Here is a 12,509-nt window from a genome sequence, read left to right as displayed (position 1 = left end):
GGTTAGAAAGAGGGTGAAATAGCAATCTTTGACTTCCCATGTGTAGAGATATTTGGGAGTAGTTAGCACCATTGCTACTGTTAGATGCACAGAAGGCTTTCACTATCTCTGCCATGTTTGGAACTGCGGCAGTCAAAGGTGTGGTGTTAGCATTTAACTATCTGTAATCCACTGTAAAATGCCATTGCCTGGTTGGTTTCTTTACTGGCAACACCAGTGAATTGTAAGGTGAATGAGGCCTTTTAATAATGCCTCTTTCTTCCAATTCTGTTATCACCCCGTCAATCCCCATAAGTGCTGCTGCTGGCAATAGATATTGCCGAACATTAGTGATTTTAGTGGGGGGTAAGGATATGGATGTTTGTAACAGACTCAGTCTCACTGTGCCTGAATCCCTTTGATGTGTCACAAAACTCCACACAGTTCCATCAGGGAGTTTCCACATACGGCCATGCAGTATGTCAAATCCTAAAATATTAGTATATGCAGCACTGACTAATACTTCTACCCTGGTTAATTTTTGTTCCTCTGGCAACCAGAGTGAAATTTTTGCAGTGGGGCATTGTTTTTCCACACCATCGATTCCCGTGAATTTAACCCTGCGTAGACCAGATGTTATGCTCAGGGTTTGTGCTGTCTCGTGTAATTACTGACATTTGGGCCCCCAGTGTCAATAAGAAAATTTACCAATATTTTTTGGGGTCCAGCGGGAATGGCAATGATAGGGTCAGAGTGTTCATTAGAGAGCCATTGAATTGCTAATACCCGCCGAGCAGGGTGGCTCACTGCCCTCCCCGGGGATAGGAGTTTTTTTGCTGAGATTCTGCTTTGTCAATTAGGCTTGGTACTAGGTGTACTTTCCTTACGGACTGGGTTTTTTTCTGTTAGGCAGTTCTCCTCATCTGGAATATTTTTCTTACCCAGAAATTGGACTAATGTACGGAGGTCCTCCATAGAGGCACCATGCAAGAATGGTCGGGGTGCACCCAAAGCTAGGACCTTACGCCACAACTCATCCCTTTCTTTATTAAATTTGAACCTCTCTTTGAATTTGGGGTATCTGGGATTTTGAGTGTGGATTTGGCGGACTCGCCGAGGGTGATCTTGGGACTTAATACTGGATGAACTAATCCAGCCCATTCGGCGTCCGTATTTATCTATGTCTTGTATAAATTCACTCCAGGTGGGAATGGGGGAGTTTGGATTCCACCTACGACCATGATCATCATCCCTACGAGCAGCTAGTATGCGATCCTGGGTATGTGCTACAAACATCTTAAGACAATCAGGGAGTCCACGGATGAGAGGGGTTAATCGAGCTGGGTCAATAGGAGCTAACATCGGGGATTTCCTGAATTCATCTCTTTCATATATCGCCTGAATGCAGGCTGCTTTCTGTACTGCTACAGCCAGGTCAGAATAGCTTGTGGCTCTAATTTCCAGGGGTTCCCCTCTCTCCTGGGGATCTATACCACCTGCCCAGTATGCCATCCATGCAGTTATAGAGTAATTATGGTCTCCTGGTGTGGTGGTTAAAAATACTCCAGGTCCCCAAAAGCCTCCTGCCTCTTCCTCACTCAACATAATTTGATCTCCTCCTTCAAGAGAAACTCGCCACACATAATCAACTTCCGATTCTCCGGACCGCCTTGAGAACTTTTCCTGTATTTTAACCAACTCTGCTGGTGACCATGGAATCGTTCGCACAGTAGTGCGTATTTCATCATCATCATCAACAGTCGTCTCAGTCTTAACCAAAGGTCTCAAGGAAATCAACTGAGGTTCAGAATCAGCAATCTCTTTGACACCATCATCACTGTCAAACCAGAAATCACCATCCCAGCTTTCAGGGTCTGCACTATGCAGCAACCTACGAATCTGCTTAACCAGAGTAGAAGGCTGTACTTTATTTAACAGATGACTAACTCTCTCCAGCAATTGTTTAAGATGATTATTCTCACTCACAAGTTTATCATTTTCAGTCACAACTTTGTCATTCTCAATCAAAAGTTTATCCACTCTGATTCCTAATGTTTTCCCCGTCTCCCTTTCAAAGGCCAATGATGACTTCAACACCTCATTCTCTGATTTCAAAGCTGTATATTCCACATCAGAAATCAGTTTGGGAGCAGGAGTTTCCTTAGCTTCCTGCTAAGCACAAGACAAACAGGCATCTAACACAGCACAAATCACACCTTTACCCTTTCGTTGTCCGATCTTTCGTGAAGCCTGACACTGCTCAATACTTTCTACCACTTTCTCTTGATTTTTCCAAAATTTTTGGGCACACCCCTTCCCCACCTGGGAAGGGAAACATTTGCATTTTTGCAACAGTTTATCCATAGCAATCCTGCTGACTACGCCAATTTCTCTGTCGCATTAAGGGGTGTAGCCGATTAACCGTTACGGGTCCGGTCGGATTCAGGGTACTGAACTACCACAATCACAGATTCACTAATAAGGCATTAACCAATATGGGTCTGGTCGGATTCAGAGCACTGAACTACCACGGTCATGGATTCACCAGTAACGTATAACCGCCCTTACTCTAGCCGTGTTCAATGAGAACTATCATGGCTACGAACAATGCACAATTTATTACAGCAACAGGTACACAGGTTCTTTGGATTACCGGCGATAGTTACTGTCTGCAAAAGCAAGCTAGCATGCATGAAATACACAGGTGCGCAGCCTGGAAATTAACGTGTTAAAAGGCACAAAGACTCTATAGAGATTTCTAAGTTTCCGCGGAGAAACACTGTATAACCAAGTGTTCAAATCTCACCCAAAGGCATCCCAATGGGGGGAAAGAGACGCTCAGCCCGTCGACTGATCCCAGGAGTCAGGAGGTCCTCGGGATGGTATATTCCCTCGTGATGGTATCTCCCCTGACGGTGGTATCTTAATGACAGTATCTTCCCCTGACACCCCCTCTCTCTTAGGCCAATTTATATTATTTTCTATCTTTTAGGTGGAGCTTGAGTGACTCTAGTCAAGCATATCTTAGTTATGATTGGTGAAAAGTTTTCCCGTCTCCGTTTAAAGTAATAGGCTCTGAGAAATTCAGAGCGCATGCTCAGTGAGGGGTGGTCGCACCTTGGAGGCGGGTAGCTTTTGGGATGGAGGTGTGTTTTGGTATTATAATGATATTATAATGAGCAAAAGTACACTAGATTACAGCATTTGTCAAAACACGACAGGTTGTTGGCTCAGGGTAGCAAAAAGTGCGGCTTGTCGATCTCGGTATGCACAAGAAAAATCGAGTCCCCACCTGGTCACAGAGCCTAGCCGTGGTGTCTCCACTCCACTCTACGCTCCGTACTGTTCCTTAGAGCTAGCACACCAAGTTCCCCCAGCGTGACAGCATCTAGGGTTGGAAGCCTAGGGAACGCTTAGGTAATGCAGCTACACCCTACCCTGAAAGCCTCTTCAATGCTGTACATTTTCTTTAAAATGTGAATGTTAGTTTTATTTTCCTAGTTACTATAGGCAATTGCACCACAAGTGGATGTCATCTACCTTGACTTCAGAAAGGCTTTTGATACTGTCTCCCATGACATCCTGATAGCAAAGCTGAGAAAGTGTGGGATAGAGGAGTAGACAGTAAGGTGGGTTGAGAACTGGCTGACTGGCCGAGCTCAGAGGGTGGTGATTGGCGGCGCAGAGTCCGGCTGGAGACCTGTGACTAGCGGTGTTCCCCAGGGGTCAGTGCTGGGTCCGGTCTTGTTCAACATCTTCATCGACAACCTTGATGAGGGAATGGTGTCCACCCTCAGCAAGTACGCCGATGATATAAAGCTGGGAGGAGTGGCCGACACGCCAGAAGGCTGTGCTGCCATTCAGCGAGACCTGGACCGCCTGGAGAGCTGGGCAGGAAGAAACCAAACGAGGTTTAACAAGAGCAAGTGTAGAGTCCTGCACCTGGGAAGGAACAACCGGACGTATCAGTACAGGCTGGGGGACGACCTGCTGGAGAGGAGCTATGCAGAGAAGGACCTGGGGGTCCTGGTGGATGACAGGTTGGCCATGAGCCAGCAGTGTGCCCTCATGGCCAAGAGGGCCAATGGGATCCTGGCGTGCATTAAAAGGAGCGTGGCCAGCAGGTCAAGGGAGGTGATCCTCCCCCTCTACTCTGCCCTGGTCAGGCCTCACCTGGAGTACTGTGTCCAGTTCTGGGCTCCCCGGTACAAAAAAGACAGGGATCTCCTGGAAAGAGTCCAGCGGAGGGCCACAAAGATGATACGGGGCCTGGAGCATCTTCCCTATGAAGAAAGGCTGCGAGACCTGGGTCTGTTCAGCCTGGAGAAGAGAAGGCTGAGAGGGGATCTTATTAATGTTTACAAATACCTGAGGTGTGGGAGACAGAGGGATTTGGCACAGAATCACAGAATCACAGAATCATCTAGGTTGGAAGAGACCTCCAAGATCATCTAGTCCAACCTTTGACCTAACACTAACAAACCCTCCACTAAACCGTATCACTAAGCTCTACATCTTTTATAGACCTCCAGGGATGGTGACTCAACCACTTCCCTGGGCAGCCCGTTCCAACGCCTAACAACCCTTTCGGTAAAGAAGTTCTTCCTAATATTCAATCTAAACCTCCCCTGGCGCAACTTCAGCCCATTCCCCCTCGTCCTGTCACCAGGCACGTGGGAGAATAGACCAACCCCCACCTCGCTAAAGCCTCCTTTAAGGTATCTATAGAGAGCGATAAGGTCGCCCCTGAGCCTCCTCTTCTCCAGGCTGAACAATCCCAGCTCCCTCAGCCGCTCCTCGTAAGACTTGTTCTCCAGACCCCTCACCAGCTGTGTTGCCCTTCTCTGGACTCTCTCGAGCACCTCCATGTCCTTCTTGTAGCGAGGGGCCCAAAACTGAACACAGTACTCGAGGTGCGGCCTCACCAGAGCCGAGTACAGGGGCACAATCACTTCCCTAGACCTGCTGGCCACACTGCTTCTGATACAAGCCAGGATGCTGTTGGCCTTCTTGGCCACCTGATCACACTGCTGGCTCATATTCAGCCGACTATCAACCAGTACTCCCAGGTCCTTCTCTGCCAGGCAGCTTTCCAGCCACTCATCTCCCAGCCTGTAGCTCTGCTTGGGGTTGTTACGCCCCAGGTGCAGGACCCGGCACTTGGCCTTGTTGAACTTCATACAGTTGGCCTCAGCCCATCGGTCCAGCCTATCCAGATCCTCCTGCAGAGCCTTCCTACCCTCGAGCAGATCGACACACGCACCTAACTTGGTGTCGTCTGCAAACTTACTGAGGGTGCACTCGATCCCCTCATCCAGATCATCGATAAAGATATTGAAGAGAACTGGCCCTAATACTGAGCCCTGGGGGACTCCACTAGTGACCGGCCTCCAACTGCATTTGACTCCATTCACCACAAGTCTTTGGGCCCGGCTATCCAGCCAGTTTTTAACCCAACGAAGCGTACGCCAGTCCAAGCCACGAGCAGCCAGTTTCTTCAGGAGAATGTTGTGGGAAACAGTGTCAAAAGCCTTACTGAAATCAAGGTAGATCACATCGACAGCCTTTCCCTCGTCCACTAAGCATGTCACTTTGTCATAGAAGGAGATCAGGTTCGTCAAGCAGGACCTGCCTTTCATAAACCCATGCTGACTGGGCCTGATCGCCTGGTTGCCCTGCAAGTGCCGCGTGATGACATTCAAGACAATCTGTTCCATGAGCTTCCCTGGCACTGAGGTCAAACTATCATGCCTATAGTTTCCTGGGTCTACCCTCCGACCCTTCTTGTAGATGGGCATCACGTTTGCGAGCCGCCAATTGACTGGGACCTCCCCTGATAGCCAGGACTGCTGATAAATGATGGAAAGCGGCTTGGCCAGCTCCTCCGCCAGTTCTCTCAGTATCCTCGGGTGGATCCCATCCAGCCCCCATCGACTTGCATACATCCAAGCGCTGTAGCAGGTCGTCAACCATTTCCTTGTGGATATTGAGGGCCACATCCTGCTCCCCATCCCCTTCCACCAGCTCAGGGTACTGGGTATCCAGAGAATAACTGGTCTTGCTGCTAAAGACTGAGGCAAAGAAGGCATTAAGCACCTCAGCCTTTTCCTCATCCCTTGTCACTAAGTTTCCCCCCGCATCCAGTAAAGGATAGAGATTCTCCTTAGTCCTCGTTTTTGTGTTGATGTATTTATAAAAACATTTTCTGTTATCTTTAACAGCAGTAGCCAGATTGAGCTCCAGATGAGCTTTGGCCTTTCTAATTTTGTCCCTGCACATCCTTACAACATCCTTATAATCCTTCTGAATGGCCCACCCTCTTTTCCAAAGGTCATAAACCCTCTTTTTTTTTTCCTAAGCTCGAACCACAACTCTCTGTTCAGCCAGGCCGGTCTTCTTCCGCGCTGGCTCATCTTTGGGCACGTGGGGACAGACCACTCCTGAGCCATTAGAGCCACTGAGCCACTGAGCCTGAGCCACTCTTCCTTCTTGAAGAGTGCCCAGCCTTCCTGGACTCCTCTGCCCTTCAGAACCACCTCCCAAGGGACTCTGCCAACCAGTGTCCTGAACAGCTCAAAGTCAGCCCTCCGGAAGTCCAAGACAGCAGTTTTACTGGTCCCTTTCCTGGCTTCGCCAAGAATAGAGAATTCTACCATTTCGTGGTCACTCTGCCCAAGACAGCTCCTGACCACCACATCTCCCACCAGTCCGTCACTGTTTGTGAACAGAAGGTCTAGCGGGGCACCTCCCCTGGTAGGCTCTCTAACCAGCTGCGTCAGGAAGCTATCATCTTCCATGCTCGCCAGAAACCTCCTAGACTGCTTTCTCTGGGCTGTGTTGTGCTTCCAGGATATGTCTGGGAAGTTGAAGTCCCCCATGAGAACAAGCGCTGACGATTTTGCAACTTCTGCCAGCTGCCTGTAGAACTCCTCATCCGTCTCCTCATCCTGGTTTGGCAGTCTGTAACAGACCCCGACCAGGACGCTTGCCTTGTTGGCCTTCCCTCTGATCCTAACCCACAGAGACTCAACCTTATCAGTCCCAGCCTCAAGTTCCACAACATCAAAACACTCTCTAATATAGAGAGCCACACCACCACCCCTTCTGTGCTGCCTGTCCCTTCTGAAGAGCCTATAGCCAGTCATTCCAGCACTCCAGTCATGAGAGTGGTCCCACCATTTTTCAGTGATGGCAACCAAGTCATAGCCTGCCTGCTGCACGATGGCTTCCAGCTCCTCCTGTTTGTTGCCCATGCTGCGTGCATTAGTTTAGATGCACTTCAGTTGGGCCATTGCTTTCTCCCCTGGCCCTGACATTGTTCCCCCTGGTACACCTCTAACGAGCCTTATTTCATCCCCGTCCCCTATTTCATCCCCGTCCCCCTTCTTACCTAGTTTAAAGCCCTCTCAATGAGCCCTGCCAGCTCCTGGTCTAGTATCCATTTTCCCATAAGAGACAGGTGGAACCCATCTGAAGTTATCAGGCCGGGTGCTGAGTAAAGCGCCCCATGGTCAAAAAAAAAACAAAATTTCTGTGTTGGCACCAGCCTCTGAGCCATGTGTTTATCAGGTGGGCTTTCCGTGTCCTCTCTGTACCCCTCCCTGCCACTGTAGGAATGGAGGAAAACACGACCTGTACTCCCGCTCCATATACTAATCGTCCCAGTACCCTAAAGTCCCGTTTGATAGGCCAACCTCTTCTCAGTGGTTTGTGGGGACAGGACAAGGGGTAATGGCCAAAAAAAATGAATCATGGGAAGTTCCGCACCAACATGCGAAAGAACTTCTTCACGGTGAGGGTGACGGAGCACTGGAACAGGCTGCCCACGGAGGTTGTGGAGTCTCCTTCTCTGGAGATATTCAAGGTCCGTCTGGACGCCTACCTGGGCAACCTGCTCTAGGGAACCTGCTTTGGCAGGGGGGTTGGACCCGATGATCTTTCGAGGTCCCTTCCAACCCCTACAATTCTGTGATTCTGTGATTACCAGCCCTCATGGAGAAGGTTAGCTCCTGAGGACATCAGTTTAAAGCATGCACAGACTATGATGACTGCAGCTCCTTCCTACATTATCAGACATGAGGCAATAAGACAAGAAGTATTTATTTATCTAATACCTCAACTTCATCCAGGCACTTAGGAACTCTGAGTGCTGGGTACCCTAGATGGATGTATGCACAGGAATGTGGCCTTACCAGGGGCCTCTGTCCAAAGCACCCAGTCCTGAGCACCATGAGGTTGTCCCAAATGGGCACCCCTCTGACGTTGTGTCCCAGGTTAAGTCTCCTCACAGAGGCACCAGCATGGACTGGAGCAAGCGTTCTTCCCTTTGCAGTAAACAACATGCTTACAAAGTCAGAACAAAATTTATATCTATTCAAAAAGTATGTGTTGAAGGAAAGGTACATTTTCAAGCTTCATTCTCCCCATGTCCTGTGGTATTAGTTTGCCTGAGTGAGAGCTTCACTGCAAGTACAGAGCTGGACAACTGTGTGTTGACAGCAAAGTTCAGAATAATAACCACTAACTGCCTGGGAGATTGCAGAGATGATGCGGCCATAAGAAAAGCAAATGCAGACTAAACAAGGCAGTGAACCATCAGCACAATTGTACAGGCACTGGTGACAGGAGTATCATACAAAACAGATCTGGTCATCCATATTTAAAAATGATAAACTCAAATGAACAGGTGCATAAAGGGCCTGTGGGAAACAGAAAACCTATCAAACAAGAAGAAACTTAAGAACCTGGCTTGTTTAGCCTAGCCAAATGTAGGCAGTTTAATGTTGTCAACGCTCTATCTCTACTTGATAAGATTCTCCTAACTCCCTCTCTCAAGTAGGTGCTACAGCAGAATCACAGAATCACAGAATGTTAGGGATTGGAAGGGACCTTGAAAGATCATCTAGTCCAATCCCCCTGCTGGAGCAGGAACACCTAAATCATGTCACACAGGAACACGTCCAGGCGGGTTTTGAAAGTCTCCAGAGAGGGAGACTCCACAACCCCCCTGGGCAGCCTGTTCCAGTGCTCTGTCACCCTCACCGTAAAAAAGTTTTGTCTCATATTTAAGCGGAACCTCCTATGTTCCAGCTTGCACCCATTGCCCCTTGTCCTATCATTGGGTGTCACCGAGAAGAGCCTGGCTCCATCCTCCTGACATTCGCCCTTTACATATTTATAAACGTTAATAAGGTCACCCCTCAGTCTCCTCTTCTCCAAGCTACAGAGACCCAGCTCCCTCAGCCTTTCCTCGTAAGGAAGATGCTCCACTCCCCTCATCATCCTTGTGGCTCTGCGCTGGACTTTCTCAAGCAGTTAAGCAGAAGCCATGCACAAACCTCTGTATTACAAAATAATGCAAAGAAGAATAAAAAAACAGGCATCGATTTTTTTTTTTTTTGGGGGGGGGGGGGTATCTATCAAACAGAAGAGCTCCATAAAAGACCAAACGACCGTCCTCAAGCTCTCCTTTAACAATTACACAATAGCGAGCATCCCCTGCAAACATCCCCAGCCCCCCACGTTCCCCCCGGGCCCCCCTCCGGCCCCAGCCCCGCTCACCCAGCCGGTGCCGCTCCGCTGTTTGCAGCCGGGCGCCGAGGCGGGGCCTCGCTGCTGTCCGCCCCCCCCCCCCCCCCCCGGTCCCCCCAGCCGTGACCGCCCCCGGGGCAGCTACGGGGGGAGGCTCTGTCCCGGGGGTCCTCGCCCGCAAGGTTGGGGCTCCCGCAGGGCGAAGCAAGCGGCAGAAAGAGCCGCCCCCCCCCCCCCCCCCCCCCCCCCGCGAGTGCTTTCAGCTGCTTTGGTTATTTGCATGAGTGTAAAATTGCAAGAGCGTGCTGCTCGGAGAAAATCCGGCTGCAGAAGGCGATCAAATCTGGCCTGTGCGGATGCACTGACAGCAGAAGCTCAGAAAAACGTCCAACATGAGACCTCTGGTAAGAACACCCTTCCAGGATAGCAGAGAAGTTCGGGAATTGCATCTCCAGCACGACCACCCCCCACAGGGCTTTTCCTAGCGTCTTGGTGCTCTGAGTTGTCCCCTGCAGCTTCCTTTCTTTCCCGATTGTTTCCCGAGTCAGGATACCAAATTAAAAGCACTGTTATCTCAGATCCGTCCTCCCACAGCCCATCCTGCCACTTTAGCAGACCCAGGAACAACCTACGTGTATGGTTATAAACACCTCTGATCGATTAGCAAGCTGGCAACAAATCAATCATCCCAATATTCTCTTTTTATTAAAAAAAAATATTTTACAAAATCAGGAATGATGTAGGACAAATATCACTTCCAGCTGATATGTATCAAATGTAGATCTTGTCAAACCACTGAAATAGTTGTAGCTGGAACAAATTCCCCAACAGATCTATCAGCCCCTGCACGTCCTATGCAGCCTTTGCAAGTCCCCTTCAGGCAGAAGGTGCTTTGTATGTAAACAATGTGACAAGAGTGACACAGTCTCAGAGTTTCCTTGCTCTCTCAGCAAAAGCTCTGCCTCTGCTGCTCAGCATTAAAAGCTGCTGCATGACATGCTGGGAACAGCTTTGATAAGACTCTCAATCCACACGCCAGTCTGGGTGTTGCGGGGATGTCTGCTTACCTGCATACACTCTCCTCACTCCTTTTTCCTCTAGCACTGGAGACGCTGACTCTGAAAGACATCATCCTAACCAGAAAGCCACGATTGCCTCTGCAAAGGGAATGGTGAAGCACCAACTATCACAGCAGTTTCCTCAGGCTCTCACTTTATTTAAATATCTCCTTGCAGGGGAGATAACTGGATTAGAATTTGCTCCTTCCCTAGCAAGCAGCTCCTGCCTGCTGAAGCGTGGATCCAGTCCCAGCTCTAGTTCGCACTGTCTATGCTGAAATTTAATACCGCAGTTTGCAAGGAGCCTCCCAGAGCAGCAGGTGCAACAGACGTATTTTTTTTGTTTGTTTTTTGTTTTTTTATCTGTGCTGAGTTAAACACAGGGAGATGAAACCTTCTATTAGGCCTTAAACAATTTCATAATGTAACTGCCAAAACTGGGACCACAGGCAGCAAGGTGTTGTATGCAGACCAGATGAAGTAGGGACATGGCTGGCCTCTTGCCATCATAGATTGCCTCCACTGATAGCTCAGAGACTCAAGGCAGAGAGCTCCCACTAAATACCAGATGGTTAGTGTGCAAAAATTCTAATTCCATACTAGGGAAAAGTCTAAATTTATATAAAGGAGATGAGAAAATATAACAGCCAAAGCTGTTTAGTCCTCTGCACAAAAAAATCTTCATTTAGACAGCTCAGCAGCACTGAGGGACAGATCCTCATGCTGCCACACTGGCTTTCCACCCAGTAACCCTGCTGGTTATGGTACTGGTGTTAAAAACCCATGAGCAAATCCCAGCATCTCAAGATCACCACCAATTCATCAGGTCCCTCTGCTGGCAGTCAGATTGATAGGATTTGGTGGAGCCTTCTGCTCTCTGCAACTCGTGATTGACAGATGAACCTTTCCCAAACAAAATATCAGCCAGCACAGAGAAACTCTGCAGAGGCCTCTGAGCCCTCACTAATATCCTCTGAATCTTGACCACACCACACAGCAGGGTGGGTGAGAGGGCAACCAGGTCACGCTTCATCTGTTACTCAGACCAACAGCACCAGCGGAGTAAAGGGCAGGACAACCCATGCCAGCAGTGAAATAGCATCTTAGCCTCTGATATTTCTTGCATGATTTCCCTCAAGTCAAATACTGCATGTGCCTCAGTCTGTTATGGTGGGAAATTCACCTAGTGTTGGAGGCTCACATGAGCCCTAGCCATGATATGGGCTTCTCTGTGCTAGATTTTATGGCTTGATCTTTATGGGTGCCTGAACTTGTTTTGCCCTTCTATTTTAAGTCTAAATGAAATGGCTACTACCCAGCTACAAAACCTGAGATGGCTGTGAGGACAAAGGTCTTTTACAACAAGAGCAGATTTGCATTGCAGACAAGACAGGGCAAACTGATGAATGCCAAGTCCTTGTCCCTTGACCAACTAGGAATGTCTCCGAGCTTGCACTCCTGACTGCAGATGCAGGAAGAGGTTGGTTTGGGGGCACTGGCCTCCTTTTGAGAAACAGGATTAACCATTGGATTGGAAGGAGGTTACTTCAAACTCCTCTCTTCCAAAGTGCTTCTGTATAAAATAGTCAAAAGGCTACAGAATTACACGTATTACAGAGACTGTCGATTTGGGGGTTGTATGGCTGGACCTAAGGCACACCTGGGGTTAATACTGTCACCCCAGTAGTAAGGCCCAGAGTGAATTTATAACAGACCCAAAGGCACATGATTGAGAAAGACATTGCCAATTCAGCCTTTTCCTCAGCCTGGACTTCACTTTTCTCTGAGGTATGTAAGGGGAGAAAAAAGTAGCATTACAAACAAACTCAGGGAGCCTCCCACAGCATGTTCGCGCTCCAGGGAGGCCCTCTGAGATACCACATGGTATCTTTGCTTCCCCCTGCCCCTCCTTCCCCAGGAGCAGGACATGTCTTTGGAAGA

The sequence above is a fragment of the Anser anser genome (assembly GCF_964211835.1).
Source record: "Anser anser genome assembly, chromosome: W".
NCBI lineage: Eukaryota > Metazoa > Chordata > Aves > Anseriformes > Anatidae > Anser > Anser anser.
The sequence above is the reverse complement of the archived record's forward strand: the minus strand, read 5'-3'. Positions refer to the sequence as shown.